At 44.7% G+C, this 19,648-nt stretch overlaps 1 long non-coding RNA gene across 1 annotated transcript in view; it reads left to right on the top strand.

The window, feature by feature from the left end:
* LOC142818593 (uncharacterized) overlaps positions 1-19,648 on the top strand; it is a 45,518-nt gene that overhangs the window by 8,096 nt on the left and 17,774 nt on the right. The window contains exon 2 of the long non-coding RNA XR_012896134.1: positions 9,478-9,615. This is a non-coding gene — a long non-coding RNA (uncharacterized LOC142818593). The remainder of the gene's footprint in view (positions 1-9,477; positions 9,616-19,648) is intronic.

Here is a 19,648-nt window from a genome sequence, read left to right as displayed (position 1 = left end):
TTGAAGCAGCAGGTGTGCGGTGCTGTCCCAGAGTGAGAACTTTGCTCGCTGGCCTTAGAGTAGGCCTGCTGGAATTCTTTGATTTTGGTGCACACCTGGTTGAGGGTCCGCATGTGTCCTTTCACCACCACACTGATGACCATCCAGCTGTATACATCGGCATTCCTCTTGGAACAGAGATCCTGGATGTTGGTCTCCTTCTTCCAGACCTTGATGATGTCCAGGATGTCTGCACCAGTCCAGGCAAGTCCCCTCTTTCATCCCTGGCCAGGGGCATCAGAGGTTGCTGCAGATGTGCTGGCCGTCATGGGGAAGTGGGGTGCAGAGGTAGTGCCGGGGTCACTCATGTCTCCAAAGATGGGTGCTGTGTAGCATGGGGCTAGTAGGGCTGTCCTGGTGCCACAAGCCCTTTCCCTTCTGCCGTCAGCTTTAAACTCTGCAGGAGAAGGGGAGCTGTGGAGTTGTTAGGGGTGTGGCCAGAGCAGCCACAAGTGCAGCTGTGAGAGGCCTCTGGAGGCCAATTGTTTTGAAATAGCAGTAGCTGAGCATCCACACTAACTGCAAGAAGGCAGGCGTCAGTGGCATGATCAGCACAGGGGAGAACAACAGCAAGGGGGCTTCTGTGATTGCATCCTATCCCAGTGAGAAGTGACTCTCTTGTGGTATTTTGGCACCTCCACTGCCAAAACCAACTGGAACCAAGAATGTAACCAGTCAACCACATAAATCCAACCTTTCTAAGCCTCAGAAAGAGTTTGGTTTGTGTTCTGGGGATAGATTCTTTTAGTTGTTATTCCTCCCAAAGAATATTTTGCAGTGCAACTGCATCCTACATCCAACTGTCTCCAAACCATGCCACGAATGTTAATTAATATAGCGCCTCATTTTATAAATGTTGAAAGAGAAGGAAGTAGAAGTGCAATAAAGGTGTCACACACAGGAGTGCTGACAAAAAACATGGGTTGCATATGTGATGATCCCCTCCCCTTTCCCCCTACACACACTTTATAAAATTGTCTTGTGTATACAAATATGCATAATTCAATGATACTATGGACAATATACCTCATGTAACCTATCAGATCTATATATCTTATTTTGGTGTATGCATCACTCTTGTATGTTAAGTTAGAGATATGGTTTATGGTTTTAAATGTGCAAATAAAAGCCATTAAGTGTGTTTCTACTGTTTGGACACCTCAGTGTCTGGATGGTTGCCTGTAAAGAGCATCCTTTGTCCTTTAATTCTAAGGGTACGTCTAGACTACAGGCTTTTGTTGACAGAGGCTTTGTCGACAGATACAGTCGACAAAGCCTTTGTCAACAAAGAGCATCTAAGCTATATCCAGTTCTATCGACAAAGCAAGCCGCTTTGCTGACATGAGTGTGTAGACACAAAGGACAGTGTAGATGCAATAACGCCTTCTGTCGACAGAACTCTGTTGACAAAAGGCGTTATTCCTCGTAGAATGAGGTTTACTGCCATCGACAAAACTGCTGAGTTCTGTCAACGCTATGTCAACAGAACTCAGCGGTAGTGTAGACGCAGGTATAGTTTTGTCAACAGAAGTCCACTTTTGTGACAAAACCCTGTAGTCTAGACACACCCTAGACACACTCTGCATGCTTTCGGCAGAGCCACGGCTACACTTTACTTTCACTTTTGACACTGAGCCTGATCGGCACAGCGTCAGAACGTGAGTATGCAAATGAAGCCCGGGATATTTAAATCCGGGCTCATTTGCACTTCCAAAGTGCTTGATTTGCATCCCTCTGTCGGCAGAGAGGTGCAGTCTAGACACAGCCTGGGAGAATAACCAAAGGCTCTAGGAAAAAAAGATCTTCCCTGGCTTGAAGATTTAGCTGAAATATGAATAGCTTTTGGGTACATTTTCAAAAAGCTTTAATAATGTGTTAGAATTAGCTATGCAGTTTCTTTTATTTTACATTTGTAATTTACTTTGCTCTGTCTGTTTTCACTTACAACCACTTAAATTCTACTGTTTGTCCTTAATAAAATTATCTTTATTTACTATCAAACTCACTGTAAATAATTGTTACCTGGAGGAGCAATCAGCCTCCTTTCATTGTTAAAAGGAAATTGCCTGAATGATTTATTTGGGTTTCTGATCCCATTTGGGGGTTGGTTTCCTGGACCCTGTGCCTGAAACTGCATTCTCTGCAGAGCTGAAGAGATTCAGTATCTGCATTTCTCTCTGGCGTGTGATGAGGGCTGATCTCAGCTCTGGGTCTTAGCTTGGGGAGACCAGGAGATCTGGCCCAGCAGGACAGGGTAATGAGAAGCCCCAGAGAGCAAGAGTCAGTGGCTTTATGGACACACCGGGAAGTAGCCCCAATGGGTCTTCTGTGATAACACCCCATCACAACATGACATGAGCCAGGATTACCAGAGGTACCCTAAAATAACCTCACTACCTAACAAGTCAGTAAGAAAGCAAGGAATGGAACGCAGGAATATGAATGCCTAATCCCTTGTCCTACCTATAAAACCTCATGTAAAAGCTGTATGGAGTACAATTTATCATTATCCTTAAATTGCTGCAATGCACTTTCATGCAAGACTATCAGAACAGTTTGTAGTAAATTAAGAAATTGGTTGACGAAGGGGAATTATGCAAGCTTTCTTTAATTAACGACAGCCTGGCATGAGATGTGTTTTACCTTACACCATCTCTGACTCAGTGGACTCATGTCACTTCTTGCAGTTATAAATGGAAAATGCTACAAATAAACCCAGGTCCCTACTTTCCCAGTTATGTAACTTCCTATTTACAGACGGTGCATTTCTTTGGTACATATACTTATAGTTCTGCATCATACTTTACACAGCAAGGGAATGGTTTTGCCTCAGGGGTACCCTTTTACCATTTCCTTTATAAACCTGAGTCTTTCCTGGGTTAAATAAACTATGCATTGACTATGGGTGGCTTTAAGCCTGATCTGCATATTTCTGTAGTAGAAAACCCTTGGAGCAGGGTGTTGATCCTTTCTGTCCCTCATTAGATTTACAAGAATTGAAGCTCAGAACTCTGACCAACTTTCATCTCTGAAGCAGGAACAGATTCACAATTTCTCAGAATGAGAAGTGAATGACAAGGAATCACTGCTTAGTCCAAGAAAGGTGGCATAATAGCTTATTAGTAGCCTACACATGTCAAAGATCAAAATCTCTCAATTGTCTGTGGAGTAAAATGGATTAGAACATTTTCTACAATATTATCTGCTCAGTAGTGGTGAACTGCAGCATAAAAATTAGAGGAGCAAGGATACTATAGTATGATGCAGATTCCTCTAGACCCGTGGTCACCAACCAGTAGATCGCGATCTACCGGTAGCTCTCAGGGGCTCTAAGAGTAGCTCTTGAGCCCTCTCTGAACTGCACGCCTGTGCAGTACATTTACATTAGATTTCCTCATTTGAGGAGCTGCTACTCACCGAGCAACAGCACAGGTGAGTAGCTGCGAGGAATGGTGGGAGCTGGGAGGTTGGGAGGGCTGAAACACCCCAGCCAGCTGACTGTGGCTTTCAACTGAAAGAGGCTGCCCTGCGCTCCAGGGCTGTGTCCAGACTCCATGCCTCCGTCGACGGAGGCATGTAGATTAGCCAGATCGGAAGAGGGAAATGAAGCCGCGATTAAAATAATCGCGGCTTCATTTAAATTTAAATGGCTGCCCCGATCTGCCGATCAGCTGTTTGTCGGCAGATCGGGAGAGTCTGGACGCGATGCCCCGACAAAGAAGCCTTTCTTCATCGACACAGGTAAACCTGGTTTCACGAGGCTTACCTGTGTCGATGAAGAAAGGCTTCTTTGTCGGGGCATCGCGTCCAGACTCTCCCGATCTGCCGACAAACAGCTGATCGGCAGATCGGGGCAGCCATTTAAATTTAAATGAAGCCGCGATTATTTTAATCGCGGCTTCATTTCCCTCTTCCGATCTGGCTAATCTACATGCCTCCGTCGACGGAGGCATGGAGTCTGGACACAGCCCAGGTGATTGGCTGCTTCTCCTCTGCGCCTGCCCACGTGGAGCTTGGTGCACGCTGGCTGAGTGCCGTGGCCAGCTGGCCGGGCAGCTGCTTCTCTTCCCTCCAGCCCGGCTGCCCTGCGCTCAGTCCAGGGAGGCTGCGTCTAGTTCCAGCTGTGCTGGAGCAAGCTTCCCGGGCTGAGCACAGGGCAGTCGGGCGGGAGTGAAGAGAAGCAGCTTCCCGGCCAGCTGGCCACGGCACTCGGCCAGAGTGCACCAAGCTCCACGTAGGCAGGTGCAGAGGGGAAGCCACCCCATCAGCTGGAGCACAGTTCAGCCTCCTCTGGGCTGAAGGCCACAGCCAGCTGGCCAGGCAGCTTCTTCTCTGCACCAGCCCACATGGAGCGTGGTGTACCCTGGCTGAGCGCCACTTCCAAATGTTGAAAAACCTTTTTAAAAAAAGCAGCAGTATAAGGATTGGGGATAGCAAGTGATGGAGAGGAGGAGACTAGAGAGGGCGGGGCTTCCAGGAAGGGGTGGAGCTTCAAGGAAGGGGCAGGGCAGTAGATCTTGGCTTGGTCTGTCATTTAAAAAGTGATCTTAGGTGTAAAAAGGTTGGAGACCACTGCTCTAGATCAGCAGTTCTCAAAGGCTACATCTACGTCTAGATTACAGGCTTTTTCACACGAAGCTTTTTTGTGGAAGAGCTCTTCTGAAAAAACTTCTTGCAAAAGAGCATGTCCACACACACAAGCGCATCGAAAAAGTGATGTGCTTTTGCGAAAGAGAGCGTCCACACTGATTGGACACTGTCTTGCTTAAAAGGCCACCAGAACCACTTCAGTCAGGACTTTAGGTCACCCATTGCTTCCTAGTGCTGGTGCTGGAGCCTTGCAGAGACGTGCGCTTAAAGGGACCCCTCTGGACAGCCATTTCTCTGCTTCTGCTGCGTGCTTGCCTACCTCTTTGAGGGACAGCAAAGCTCTTGCAGTGCCTGCTGTGGTTGCCTTCTTCTTTTGTAGATGCCACAGCCTTTTCTTTTGTGCAATGGAACTGGAGCTGTCCCTGGGCATGCGATGGCCCCACTCGGCTATGCTGCAGTTTTTGCAGCATGTTCTTTCAGCTGCCTTCCTGGTCCTGCATGACCTGGACCCCGAGCTTATTCTGGGGATCCTCTCCGTGGCTGTGGCTGCTTCACACTGGCAATCGCACCCCACTGAGGAGAGGCATTTCTGGAGGCTCAACACCAGTTCGGACTGGTGGGACTGGCTGGTCATGGAGCGGTGCGATGACCAGTAGTGGCTCCAAAACGTCTGCATGTGGAAGGTCACCTTTTTGGAGGTATGTGCCTGGCTCACCCCCATCTTCCGGAGATGCAATACCCACCTGCAGTCTGCCATCCCCTGGAGAATTGGGTCACATTAGCCCTCTGGAAGCTTGCCACTCCCGACAACTACATATCCCTTCTTCACTACAACCCCTCCCTTCACCCTTTCCCTGACCTCCCAATAAACACACCTCTTTGATTTTCAAAAAAAATAGCAAAACGAACACAATTGCAGTGTGGATGTTCCTCAAGTTTTGTCGGAAAAATGGACGTTTTTTTCTGACAAAACTCTGTAGCATAGCCATACTCAAATTGTGGGTCAAGACTCCATTTTAATGCTGTTGTCAGGGCTGACTTAGACTTACAGGTGCTTGTGACTGAAGCCCAAAGTGCACTGACCAGGCCAAAGCCTGAGGGATTCAGGCTTGGGCAGCAGGATTCAGATTACTGGCCCCATGGTTGAGGCCAAAACCCATAGGCTTCAGCTTTGTCCCCTTCCACACTCAGGGCAGTGGGGATTATGGTTTAGCTTAGGGTCCCCACCCAGAGCAGTGGGAATCAGGTGGACTCAGGCTTTGGCTGTGAATGTTATTGGGGTCATGCAGTAAATGTTATTGTCAGAAGGGGGTTGCAAGTGCAATGAGGTTGGAGAATCCCTGCTGTAGACTATAATACAATAATTCAAAAAGTAAATTACATATTTCAAAGTTAGTGAGTGAGTTGCACACTTGAAAGCACTCTGACAATTCTGTGTGCCAGAGAGTTAAGAAGAAAACATAGCAGGCATGGGGAAAATTCACACGGAGAGCAAAACCCATAGACTAAATATTTTATTTAAAAATACACCTAGCACAATATTTTCACTGTTGCGCTTGGCGTGTGGGTGTATAACTCATTAAAAATGAATCAGGGAGCAGAGGCAGTCACAGGTCATGTTTTTCTAGTGAGTATTGATTGTACACATTGCTTGTGCGTGTTTTGGAACATCTCTAGTGAAGTGTAGGTGTTTGCATTTTTGAATATTATACAGAGATGTGAGGGTTTGCAGAAAGCTGTCTCTCAGCAAGCTTGTGTCGTAGGGTATGTTTTTATTTTACAGGAAAACCTTGCCAAGCTCCTAGGCAGAGTGCTAGCATAGTGAAAGCCAGTGGGGGTGAAATTTAAAATAAAGAGGCTTGGAGGAAAGAGGGAGAGGCAGAAGAGGGGAATCTAAGATACTAGAGAAGGAAAAAGAGAAGAAAACTTATTGTGGCCTTCACTGGTTAAGGGCCCCTGTTTATACCTCACCCATGCTTACGTAAAGCATCAGGAATTTCTTAATTAAGAATCAGTTAAGAAGTGCCTGGATTTAGCTCTTTGGACTTGGTGCCCATTTGGCACTGGGAGTTACTGACTACCTCATTGATTGCATAATGCGTGTTGAGCCCTTTTCAACCTCTTCCCCTTCCCCTACAGTGACACAGGGTGTATGTTGTTCCTTCTTTCTTCTCCTGAGTAATGGGAGGTCTTTTTTCTTCTTCCTGCTCATGGAAACCATGATGCAAGGGATAAGCTTTTTCTCCAGTCTTCCCTCATATCTCTTCTCTCCCCTACCTATTTCCACACAGAGTCAGAGGACACAGTGGCACTAGGATAGTGTGTGTGTGTGTGTGTGTGTGTGTGTGTGTGTGTGTGTGTGTGTGTGCGCGCGTGCGTGCGCGCATACCACCCATTTCCACACTGACAGAAGGGAAATGGGACTTCACTTTCCTTCTCCTCACAGAGACTGAAGGAAGGGCTCTTCCCCTTTGTTGTATGGTGCAGATTAGGGCATGGAAACTTGTGCTATCAGGTCTTCTGACTGGGAAGAGAAGTGCTCCATAGCCACTCAGGGCAGGCACTCTGGCCCGGCATTGCTTTTCATAAACTCTTTCCCAAGTTAGCAACCCTATTTAGGATAATTGTCAGAACCCCCAAGTTGCTCAGCAGAGCTTTTCAATTGGCTATGCCAGAAAAGTTTGAAAACACAGAAGACCCTCAGAAAAAGCCTTCGGCTATGCGGAGCCCTTTGTCATGTCATCATAAAGGTGAGTCTGTGCTATGTGTGCATGGACCTCTGTTGCAATAGGGCAGCATTTCCTCTTCCTCCATGGATGGAAACAAATCCTGCTGCTCTGTAGACTTTCAAATATCTGTAATTGCATTCAGAGCCAGTGGACGCAGATCTAAGTCCCATGGGGTTCATAGTTACACCCAGCTTGAATCTAGCCATTGGACTCCAAATTCTTGAAACTTTATTTTCCATCATTGGCACAGTTGGCAAGAGTGAAAGGGTGGAAGCTGCAGGCTGCTAGAGAGCTCAGTCCTATTTCTTTTTTCCTTCCTTTTTCATGCTTCTATAAATTGCTGTTTTGCAGAGCTTCAGCTTACTGCCTCTTCAATGCCTACTCTCCTTAGCTCTTTCTGTAACAGGGACCTTTTTGAAACATTTCCCACTGTTGCTAACACTGGTTAAGCAATGGTGGAAGTCTTAGCTAAACAGGTCACTAGTTCACAAAACCCAAAGGGTGTGTCTAGACTACATGCCTCCTTCGACGGAGGCATGTAGATTAGCCAGATCGGAAGAGGGAAATGAAGCCGCGATTAAAATAATCGCGGCTTCATTTAAATTTAAATGGCTGCCCTGATCTGCCGATCAGCTGTTTGTCGGCAGATCGGGGCAGTCTGGACGCGATGCGCCGACAAAGAAGCCTTTCTTCATCGGCACAGGTAAACCTGGTTTCACGAGGCTTACCTGTGCCGATGAAGAAAGGCTTCTTTGTCGGCGCGTTGCGTCCAGACTGCCCCGATCTGCCGACAAACAGCTGATCGGCAGATCGGGGCAGCCATTTAAATTTAAATGAAGCCGCGATTATTTTAATCGCGGCTTCATTTCCCTCTTCCGATCTGGCTAATCTACATGCCTCCGTCGAAGGAGGCATGTAGTCTAGACACACCCAAATATAATAGAAATATTCCCATACATTATTTTTCAAACTTCCAGTAGCAGGAGATTTTCTTTTATAAGCAAACACACATTCCCCTGGGTTACACTCTCTAAATTCTATTTTCTAAGCTTTGAATTTTAAGAGGTGAAGAATCTACCAACAGCACCATGTCTGCTCAGTTCTAGAGAATGCAAATAAAAGTAGAAGTGCAGGTATGTAAATAAACTATGCAAGTTCTGGCTTTGGGTCAGCTGTAAAAAGAATTATTTAGGTTCCCTGCATTGACATTTAATCACCTTCTGGTCTGTTCTACTCAACCATAGACTATAAATCTCTCTTTGCTTATGTTCCTGCTCCTTTCCAACTGTGCTGCTTTTTTATGATACAGAATTGATTCAAATTATGGCTATGCTATGTACTGCCTCTAGTCTTTTCTTTCAATGTCATTTTAAAGATTTTTATAGAAGAGGTGAGTATTGAGATCAAAGATTTACACATATGCCTGTGTGTAATTATCAGTATCAACTGGCTTAGGAGAAAACAGAATCAGATTTTCACTTTAACATATAATAAATAGTAGTGAAACTACTACTAAATATTCAGCAACATTCATATTGATATAGTACATGTTCAAAGATGTATTCAGATGCATGGATTTTGTAGTTTGCATGTTTCAGATTGAAAGAAAAGAAAGAGAAGGAAAAATAAAATTGAAAGGAAAAATGCTATTGCAGAGATCACAGGAGTCATTATGGAGAACATGACTCCTCATCCTTAGATCAAAATATTTCACTGGTATTCAAGATAGTTTGTGCTGTCTTACTCTGTATTTAAATCCATAAATACCATGTGATATTGCATGTAGCCTGCTTATTTGCCTGTGTAGCAGTTAAACATTCAAATAATGTCATTTCCACTGCACAGGTTCATTAGTGACCACAAAAGTGTGATAAATGGATGAGTGTGTCTTACAGTTTCTGTACTCAGTATGATGATACAGGGTAGTGTTAAGGCATCTGGTTCAGTGATCTCATCTGTGCATATCCAAATGCTCAATCTTTTTTTTTCGGGTTAAAGTTAACTTGGATTTTTCAAGCTTAAAATATTTCACATTCTCTTAAGGGCTTTTTCAAAACAGAAGTAAAAAGTTTCCTTTGCCTGGAGATTCCCTTAAGTTTAAAAAAATTTGTTTTGACAGAATCCCTGTAGAGGTGGCAGCAGCCCCAGCAGATCTATAAATCCCAAAGGGACCCAAGCTGTGTGTACTCTTGATCTTGCAAGCTGTGTGGATTATCTAGTGGACCTTGTAAATTGTGCAACATATAACATTTCAAAGGTAAGATGTACTTGATGAAAAAGCTTGCTTTAAAAGAGGTTTATTTTAGGCACCCCTCCATATTAAGACATACTTGTGAGTACATGTAAACATTTTTTGTTGTAGCAGGATTGAATAGCTACACCACAATAATTTTCTCGTGACCCTTTTTAAAAGTAAATGTAGTGTTTGCGTAATGTGGCCTGTGATATTGAAGTCCTCTTTTTATAGATCAGATTGACAGCACATGCTTCCCTCAATGCCCTGTCTCAGTATTGAAGCGGAGGGATTGTTCGAGGAGGGTTATTCTATACAAGGCCTTATCTATCTGCTCAGATGTCACACTAACACCTGTTTACCATGGATTTGATCTGATGGCAACAATTTTTGACCACTGCAGACAATGTGAAAGGCTCCATATCCCTTTACCAGTCCTCTGAGCCATCTAGTTCTCCATATGATTAGCATTCAGTCACTTTTGCTGAATCAAAAAACAGGACTATGTAGCACTTTAAAGACTAACAAGGTGGCTTATTAGGTGATGGGCCTGGCCCACGAAAGCTCATCATGTAATAAATCATCTTGTTAGTCTTTAAAGTGCTACATAGTCCTGTTTTTTGATTCAGCTACACCAGACTAACACGGCTACATCTCTATCACTTTTGCTGAAGGCATTGTAACAAGTGATCTGGAGCCTCTATGTTGTTGTCAATCCCCTTTGTAAGCAAACAGGTAGAAACAATTGCTTTAATCAGTTATTTTTCCATTTCCCTCCTCCCCTCAAGGTAAGGCCTTTATCTTTCCCCATAGATCCTGTATGCACACACCATAAACAAGTAGTAAAGTCATAGAATCATAGACTGCTAGGGCTGGAAGAGACCTCAGGAGTCATCAAGTCCAGCCCCCTGCCCAAAGCACGACCAACCCCAACTGAATAATCCCAGCCAGGGCTTTATCAAGCTGGGACATAAAAACCTCTCACGATGGCGATTCCACCACCTCCCTAAGTAACCCATCCCAGTGCTCCACCACCCTCCTAGTAAAATAGTTTTTCCTAGTATACAACCTTGAACTCCCCCAGTATAACCTCCCCCACTGTCAGTCATCAGGTACAGTTTCTCAAGGTGTATTCCAGAAGAGAAGTCAGAGATTTTGATTTTTGCAACTATTCCTGCTCTTAAATTTCTCTCTTAAAATTCTTATGTTTGTACAACACCATTTATAATGGGGTGGGGGTGGGGATGGGGTGGAATGATTACCAGGCAAAGCAGTTATGGGGAAGTATAATATCTGGAGTCCTCTGATGAGTATTCTGATCTTGCTAAACAACTGCAGTCTGCAACCATAACTAATACATGTTAGGAGACAAATATATCGATCTTCATGTTCTGAACCTATCAAGGGAATTCAGGAAGGCAGTAGGCAGTATATTGCTATTGATTATGTTGAAAATATCCTGACTCCTATCTTTGGCTTACAGCAGAGGACAGGGCAGGACATTTTGATAGGGAAGCATTAAGAAATAATCCAATAATTTTCACATCATGATCAGATACATCATTGGAAGTATGTTTTCTGCTCCTTGGGTGTTTCTCTTTATATACGTAAAAAAAAATTCCTGCGGGATAACAGAGTGATGTCATCATGTCACTCTGGGCCTGCAGTTCCACCTCTGCCTCTGCCCTCAGCTGCTTGCTGGGGCAGCTGCTTCGCGTGGGCTGCTCCAGCTGTGCTGCTGGAGCTGGGTGCCCTCGCTATCTGAGCCCAGCCAGTGGCCCTGGGGAGAGCCAGGGCTGGCGCAGCTTTGGCCCAGTCCCCCCAGCAGTGGAGGGAGAGCTGAAGCTGGTGCACCACAGCCTGGCCCTGCCTGGTGTCGGGGGTGTGGAGAAAAGCAAGGGCAGCCTTGGCCCTAGGCCATCCCCAGCAGCCAGGGGTGGGAACAAGAGCCAGGCCAGTCTGTGTGTGTACAGAAGAGTTATTTCAAAATAGAGGTAGTGCGGCTGCTCCACTGCTGCTATTTCAAAATAACTACTCCCCAGAATCATTCAAAGTAATTACTCACCAGTGCTTCCTGCGGCTCTAATTCGAGGTAGTGTATCCACATTAAGGGAGCCTGCCTCAGACTAATTTCAAGCCTGAAATAGTGTGGACACGCTATTTTGAAATAGTTATTTCAGGAGTTATTATTTTGAAATATATTATTTTGAAATAATTTCCTAGTGTTGACATGCCTGAAGGTGCCATAGGAACGCTCATTATCTTTAGAATGGTAGAGAGATACCCTTTCCCACAATGTCTTACCATAACAGCAGATAATAGCTATTGTAAATGCTGGAGTCTGTTTAAACAAATCTGCAGATTAAAAAAAGGTTCTAATGAGGACAAGTACTGCAAGCAAACTGACTTTAAAGCTGGCAAGGGATGTTGTTGCTATAAGCAATTTTTGTTTTGATATCCACCCAGACACTGGAAATTCAAATGGCTCCTTTCTGGGAAATATGCTTTGTGATAGAATTTCACCCATGAACGGCATGCTCTTTCAACAGTGCAGAATGCTGAGCACAGAAGTAAACAGACAGTAGCCACCTTTCCCCACAAGTACAAGAGGAGTAATAATTACAGTAGTTTTGTCAAATTCAGGGTGAGTTGGTGAAATGAGAGCATGTAGTTTAGGGTGCACATAACGTGCATTTTAATGAACAATGGCAGAAAAGCCATGCTACAAAATTACAAGTAGTGCAGCACATTGTATTCTTCAGCTAATTACTCCTTTTATTAAAAGAATTTGTATCGACAATGATTTCCGTATTTGCCCACATTTTTAAACAGCTGCTTTCTCTCTCACATCAAGTAAAGGGAATGATAGTCTATACAGAGAGCATAATACTGGAATTAAAAACAAATGCAGGCACATGGTTAATTCTGTCTGTTCATCTGAGTGCTGTGTATTATAAAATGTTAGCCCCACACAGGGACTTCTTTTTGTTGTATGAAGAAGCTTGCAGAATCAGAGCCTATGAGATCCTTTCTCTTTCTCTCCTGTGATTTTGCCTACTGGTACTTAGGGTACATCTAAACTACATTCTATTTCGAAAGTGAAAGTAGTCTGGACGTGGTTTTTTCAGGAAAAAAACCCTTTTTCGAAAAAAACCACCTAAACCTCATTTTTTAAGGAAGAGCATTTTTTTTTCAAAAAATGTTTTTTTCCAAAAAAAAGCATCCAGACTACTTTCACTTTCAAAATATGTGCTTTTGAAAGTGAGATCAGAAGATCCTCTTTCGAAAACAGAGCATAGTCTAGATATAACCTTAGTCTGCTGTAAGTGAGATATGCTATGGCATTCAGAGACATATTGCTTAGGAGAAAAGGAAATCAAAGAGAGGTATGAAAAAATATAATCAATACATCTTACCAGAGACTCAGTTTTGCAAAAAAACCCAGCATGTGTCACGAAGTGCAGTTTAATTCAAATGCAGGTGTCACAAAGACAGGTTCTAAATTTCTAATATTTTTCTTATTATAAATTATTCTGGAAATAGATTGGTCTCAATCTGTCAAAAGGTATGGATGCTCCGTAGTTACAGCTCTGTGGTCACCACTGTAAACAGTACAATAATACTATATACAAATGAGAGCACTTTGGTCCATCCATGTGTGCCCCCTATGAACATGCTCACTTCAACTTGTCATATCATCCAGATCTTGTGAAACAAACTAGAAAACCCATCCAACCTCTTCAAATCAGTTGTTTGTCATTAATATTGTTCATTAGTTATTCCAGTAATAACTATATCCCCTGCTAATGTATCTCCATTTTGAAGTTTATTTAGCCCGTGATCCCATTGTTATCTCATTAACAGGAATCACGGTAGTTATTGTCTATAGTTTTGAAGGTAGATGTTGGAGCTCTGCAAATCTCTGTAAAAAAAGACAAATAAGCCAGGTTTCTGCTATGTACAAATCTTCTGCAAAGCCCTCCTGCTTTCCAGCTCCTTTTAGCGCCACCAAAAATCAGTGGAAAATGCTTCCATATGCACAAACGATTTCATGGCTTGGTATCAGTGTGCAGTTCCCAGGCAACAAAGCATTTGCTTATATTGAAAAGTGTCACAAAATAATTTAATGTAGCAATATCTCATTCACTAAGTGAAAAACAAATGGTACAATACTCTAGAAAATAGTAATAAAAAGCGTTTAACTGGAGAAAGGCAGACCATGCAGTTAGTAATGTTCTAGTAATTAAACCCATGCAGAGCCATTTTATTTTTTATTCTCTGGTAAGATTAAACTTGGGAAATGTAGAGTGTGTGTGTGTGTGTGTGTGTGTGTGTGTGTGTGTGTGTGTGTGTGTGTGTGTGTGTGTGTGTGTGTGTAAGAGAGAGAGAATAAAAAGTGCACGTCAGGCATGTTGAATCTTCAGCAGTTGCTGTCACTAATAAGTATAAGGAGACAAATGTAGATCTTAATGTAAAGTAGATGGATCCAGTCCTCAGATGATGTCAAATGAAGTCAGTGGAACTACACAGATTTACACCAGCTGGGAATCTGGATTGATATTCTAAGAGCAGGCAGGTAGGCAGGCAGGCACTGTGAAGTAGGTTGAATATTACTATTGACTATGTTGAAAAAATCACAACTCATCTCTTTATTTTCATCACAGGATAGAGCAAGAAATTTAGCTGAGAGAGCACTAAGAAGTATATTACTTTCTAACAATAAGTAGTTTATTATTACAAGGCAAAATTTAATGGGGGGTGGTAGGAAGGGCATTAGAGTGACTATCTATAGAGATTATTCCTAAACTTCTTAGTTTTGACTTTCTACATCCTTTGCAGCAAGGAGAAATACAGCTGAATAATATAGACAACATTAATTTTAGCGTAATCTCTTGTTGAACAGAAAAGAAAGTATGTTGGACAAAATGGGAAAAGATTGGAATTTTGATGCTAACAGAGATAATTTCACAATTTTAAATGGCTTCATATGTATGTCCTGAAAGAGCTGATCAAGAAACCCATCATGGGTTTTGAAAATGTGTCTCATCAGACTTCAGTGGGGTAGGATTTGCTTGTGTGGAGCCATTGCTCGTTGTGCTTTAATCATGTAGTGAGTGCTGCTGTAGTATTGCTGCTGAAAACTTCATTTTTTGAATTTCATGACTGTGTGAATGTTTGTGGAGCAGCCGTTAGCTTAGTTAGTAATTCAAGTTCTTTGGCTCCCAAGCACAGCATGTCATTTGGGATCCTGTGTCTGGGGATTGTTTGAGTCTTTGTTCCCTTGATCATCTTTGCTCAGCCTCCATCAGCCTGGTGACCATACTCTCCCTGTGTGGTTAATGAGGGGGTAGGGCTGACCTAGGAAAGCAGGTCTTAAAAGCCAGAGGCTAAGCAACCAGTGGACCCCAAACAGGGGAGCTTGAGAGGGAGTTTGTAAGAGGGAGTCCTAATATGTGGTATGAGAGGCCACATTGCCTGTGCCAACACTGCTCCTATCTTTTCCCCCTGTGCCTGGATCCAGACAGACAACTGACCATGGATGCCTCTACCCAGATCCTGGTGTGGTGTTGTAGAGACCGTTGCTTGCATTTCCCACTTACAGAAAACCAGGCTGGGGGGACCATCCAATGTGAAAGGTGCTCGCTGGTGGAATGTCTCAGAAAATAGGTGGGAGAGCTACAGCAGGAGGTGGCTATGATGATCACGTCCATGAGAAATTCCTTGAGAGGAGACATCCAAGACTGAGGGAGCGATCCAGCCATAGAGGACTGCTGGCACACAACTAGAAGAGGAGGAGATGGCTCAGTCTTAGGGTGGACACTGGCAGCTGGTTACTTCTGGCACCAGGCAATGCTCCACCCCTACTCCCAACCCAGCCTCCATGGCTCTAGAGAATCAGGGGATAATTACAGGTTGGACCTCTCTCGTCCGGCACCCTGGGGACCCAATGGGTCCCCGATGTGAGAATTTGGTGGACAGGAGGAGCCTGACACCAGCCCCTCAGCCTGCTGCCCCTTCACACTGCCTGCTCCTTCAGCTCAGTACGGCTGTTTGCAGGTCAGCCCCAACCCCAGCTCTGCTGCCGGCCAGCTGAGTAGCTCCAGTCCCAGGTTGTCTGATCGGGCTGCCGCAGCCCCAGCCCATTGCTTTGTGGCATGTGGCCCCGGCCGCGCTGATCCTGCTGAGCTGCTGTGGCTGGCTTCCCCTCCCAGGCTGCCGTGGCCGCAATCGGGCGGCAATCAGCCCCAATCACGCTGCTGTCACCTCCCCTGCCACTGCCCAGGCTGCTGCAGCCCCACTGCTTCCCAGGCTGATGCACCCCAGCCAGACGTCCCCCTCTTGGGCTGCTGTGTTCTGGGTCACACTGCCGTGTGGCAGACAGACCCAATCACGCTTCTCCCAGCTACTGCGGCCCCGCGGGTAGTAGACTGGCTGGGTTGCACTGGGCTCCCAGCTGCTGGCCCTCCTGCCCAGGGCTCTCTCATCCAGGAACATCCAAGGTCATGCTGGACCATAGATGTTGCCACATGAGAGAATCCTGGATTTGGGAGGTGCAACCTGTACTAATTATAATAAAAATGATGAGAGGATAATTTATTCAGATCCTACTTCCATTACTATTAATGCAGGTATTTTCAAAGATTCTGTTGTCCATTTCACCTTTGTATTTTTTTCATTCCCCAGGCTGATAGGAACAATAGAGTTCACTCATCTGTCCTTTCTTTATTTTAAAAACGCTGTATGGAGGAATATTGTGCTGTGGGTCGGATCCAGCCCACCAAGCCACTGGATCCAGCCCAGGGACACAGCAGGTGCCTCAGTCAGGCTCGCTGCCCTGCCCCCTCACGCTACTCAGAAAAGCTGGCTGTGGAGCCCTGTTTGTGTCTGAACAGCTGTAAGCCTGAGACGGGGGAGAGGCTTTGTGTGCTGACCCCACCCACAGCACAATCTTGCAGCTCCCATTAGCTAGATTCCAGCCAATGGCAGGTGCTTGTTTGAGTCTCAGGAAGCACCTTCCTGCCCACATTGGGCTCCCAGCTGTTCACAAACACAAGTGACCCTGCAGCTGGAAGGCAGGGAACCTGCTGGGCTGCTTGCCGGGTGTGGCCCATGTAGATGTCTCCTAAACAGAGCCTGCTTCTGGCATCCCAATCCTCTACCCCCCACTCCACTTGACTAAAACCCTCTGCCCCCTTCTGCATTCATAGCCCCTTCAAGAACTTGCACCCCAATCCTTTGTCCCAGGTCAGATCCACTCCTGCCCTAGGTAACAACCCAAACCCTTGCATTCCCTCTTGCACCCCAGTGCCATGACCCAGGTCACAACCCCCTCCTTCACCCAAACTCCCTCCCAGGTCCATCCCAGGTCCCACCCAAACTCCCTCCTGCATCCCAATCCTTTACCCAAAGCTTCCTTTTGCACCCAACCTTCATCTCAGACTCCACACCTCCTCCATTAATATCATGGAAGAGTGCAGTCCTGGAGCACTTACCAAATTTTTGGAGTGGCAAAAATTATTGCCCACCCCGGTATTACTCTGCGGACTAGGAATCTGAGTGCTGATACTTGGATTTACAGTAGTGAATTGGTAGTATATTAGATTTGTGTAACTTCCTAGCAGATGTAGTTGGCAATTTCCTGGTAAAGGAGAGCACTGGTTTATTAAGGCTGACTTTTGTGCTGCCATTTTCTTACATACCTGAGTATATTTATTTAAGAACAAAATCCAAATAGCAATTTTTAAAAAACAATGGGAGCAAAGGACAACTCAGCATTTCCTAAGAGATACTGACCATTCTTCAGGATCTGGCCCTCAGCTATAATTCTACATAACATCTTGGCGAAAAACTTGCTGAGCCAAGAAAGTTGTCTAGACAAATAGACTCACCTCTGTAAATGATTTAGCAGCAGGAATGCTAGGTGTCAGCAATATTAGGCTCAAGTAGCATGAAGCAATAAAAAACACATTTCTCTTTTTTAATGCCTGGTTTTGAAATGAGAGAAAAATGGATATACAAAAGCTAGCTACAGTTATTGAGTGATCCAACTGGCATCCTCCTCCAAGAAATAAACATTACAAATGTGCGTAGTATGGATATTTGAAAAAAAATCAACTTCCATTCAGGGGTGTCCCTGGCCTTTGTTCGTCAGAGGCTGGAGAAGGATGGCAGGAGACAAATCATTTGATCATTGTCTTTGGTCCACCCTCTCTGGGGCACCTGCTGCTGGCCACTGTCAGCAGACAGGCTACTGGGCTAGATGGACCTTTGGTCTGACCCAGTACGGCCGTTCTTATGTTCTTATGTTCAGTGTGTTCATGAAAAAATAACCTTGTCCCACTGCTACAAAGGAGTTATGAATTCTCTTTATCATGTAGTAGGATTATATTGTGCTATAAGTACCGTACTGACTCTTCGTGTCACTGTAAACACCAGGACTTCTGTAGCTTTATGCCCTTTGAGTTCCTGTTTGCTGACAGAAGAGAGAGAGAGTGTGAGCAAAAACAACAACCCAAAAACAACGGTCAGAGCTGTTTTGAGCCCTTTAGTAACAGTGCAATTTCTATTACATAATACAATAGTGGGACAGTGCAGAACTGTGGATGTGTGACACCAAGATCTTTGTGCATATTTTATAGATATTTTGTGCTGAATGTCAAGGGTAAATGAGGTTATAAAACTATTTCATCTTGGGTGTTCTTTTGACCTGTCAAGTTTTAAAACTTGCATGAAATGGAAAATAATACTATCTGTTTTCCTTAGCACACAATCTTGTACAAAAGGGCAAAGAACCAACATTTAGCAATGTAATAGTCGGGAATTAGGGTGATGTTATGTATCACCACATATTCTTTATTAGCATTACGCAACTCTGTGTACAAAGCTCTAATCGAGCGCACATTAAGGCCACTCTAAATGTCTGGTAATCATTTCCAAGGATTGCATCTGATCATAGTGGCTCTGATTCAGTGGTTTGGTTCAGCTCTTTCCATGTCTTTCTTGTTAGTAAAGAATATTACTGACATTTTTAAATTTTAATATCAGTTATTCCCAGCCCACTGGAATGCCCAGTCCTCTGCAGCACTGTCTAGCATGTTGAAAGCCTTGATTAAAGCCTTATCCTGCTAGTTGATGATATAGCATCTTGCTTACCTGAGACTTGTTACTGGTCATGTCAGGGGCTCTATGTCATGTGTGTTGTTTATCATTATTTATCTTTGTTTTTCAATTATGGTCTAAACGGGTGAAAGTAACTGAAATTTCGTACAGTTACTGTCATATCACAACCCCACTTTTGTTTCTAGTTAATGTAATTAAAGTGATAAATCTGATTTTCTGTAATTAATAGCTTCTTTTCCTATGATGCACAAGTTTAGGCGGGGGCTTGGTGTCTGTTTGTAGGGAGCTCAGAACAGAAAGGGTAAGAGGAGGCTGGGGGGTGGGGCTCGAGGCTGGAGCAGTCCCGGTCCCTGTCCCGGTCCCGGTCGATGACCCTGCTGGATTAAGTCTTCTGTGTGCCCAGAACTATTAGATTTTGTGGCACCCCTGTATACAAGTACTTTTCTAATTTTAAAGCAAAATAATCATGTGAGGTGGAGGCTCTTGGCTTCCTCTAGGCTCTGGAGTGGGGCCAATATGAAGTTTGGGGATGTGGGAGGGGATCTCCAGACTGGTGGTGTGGGCTCTGAGGTGGGGATGAGAAGTGTGAGGTACAGGAGGGGACTCTAGGCTGGTGGGCAAGAGGTTTGGAGTGCAGGAGGCTGGGGTGATAATATGGGGTCTGGAGGGAGTTACAGTGCAGGAGGGGCATCTGAACTGGGGCAAGTGGTTGTGCTGTGGGGTCTGAGCAGAAGTTAAGGTACAAGGGGGGCTCAGGGCTTGGACAGAGGGTCATAGTGTGGAGTGAGTATAAGATAGAGTTAGGGTGTAGGGGGGGCTCAGGGCTGCTTCAAAAGGGTTGGAGTTCAGGGCACTTTGAGCATCTCAAATTGGGTGATGCAGCAAGGCTGTCTGGCCGCATCCTATGCCACATCCAAAAGCTGCTGCCAACATGTCC

This window comes from Pelodiscus sinensis, chromosome 16, assembly GCF_049634645.1.
Source record: "Pelodiscus sinensis isolate JC-2024 chromosome 16, ASM4963464v1, whole genome shotgun sequence".
NCBI lineage: Eukaryota > Metazoa > Chordata > Testudines > Trionychidae > Pelodiscus > Pelodiscus sinensis.
This window is presented reverse-complemented; position numbering and strand designations above follow the sequence as displayed.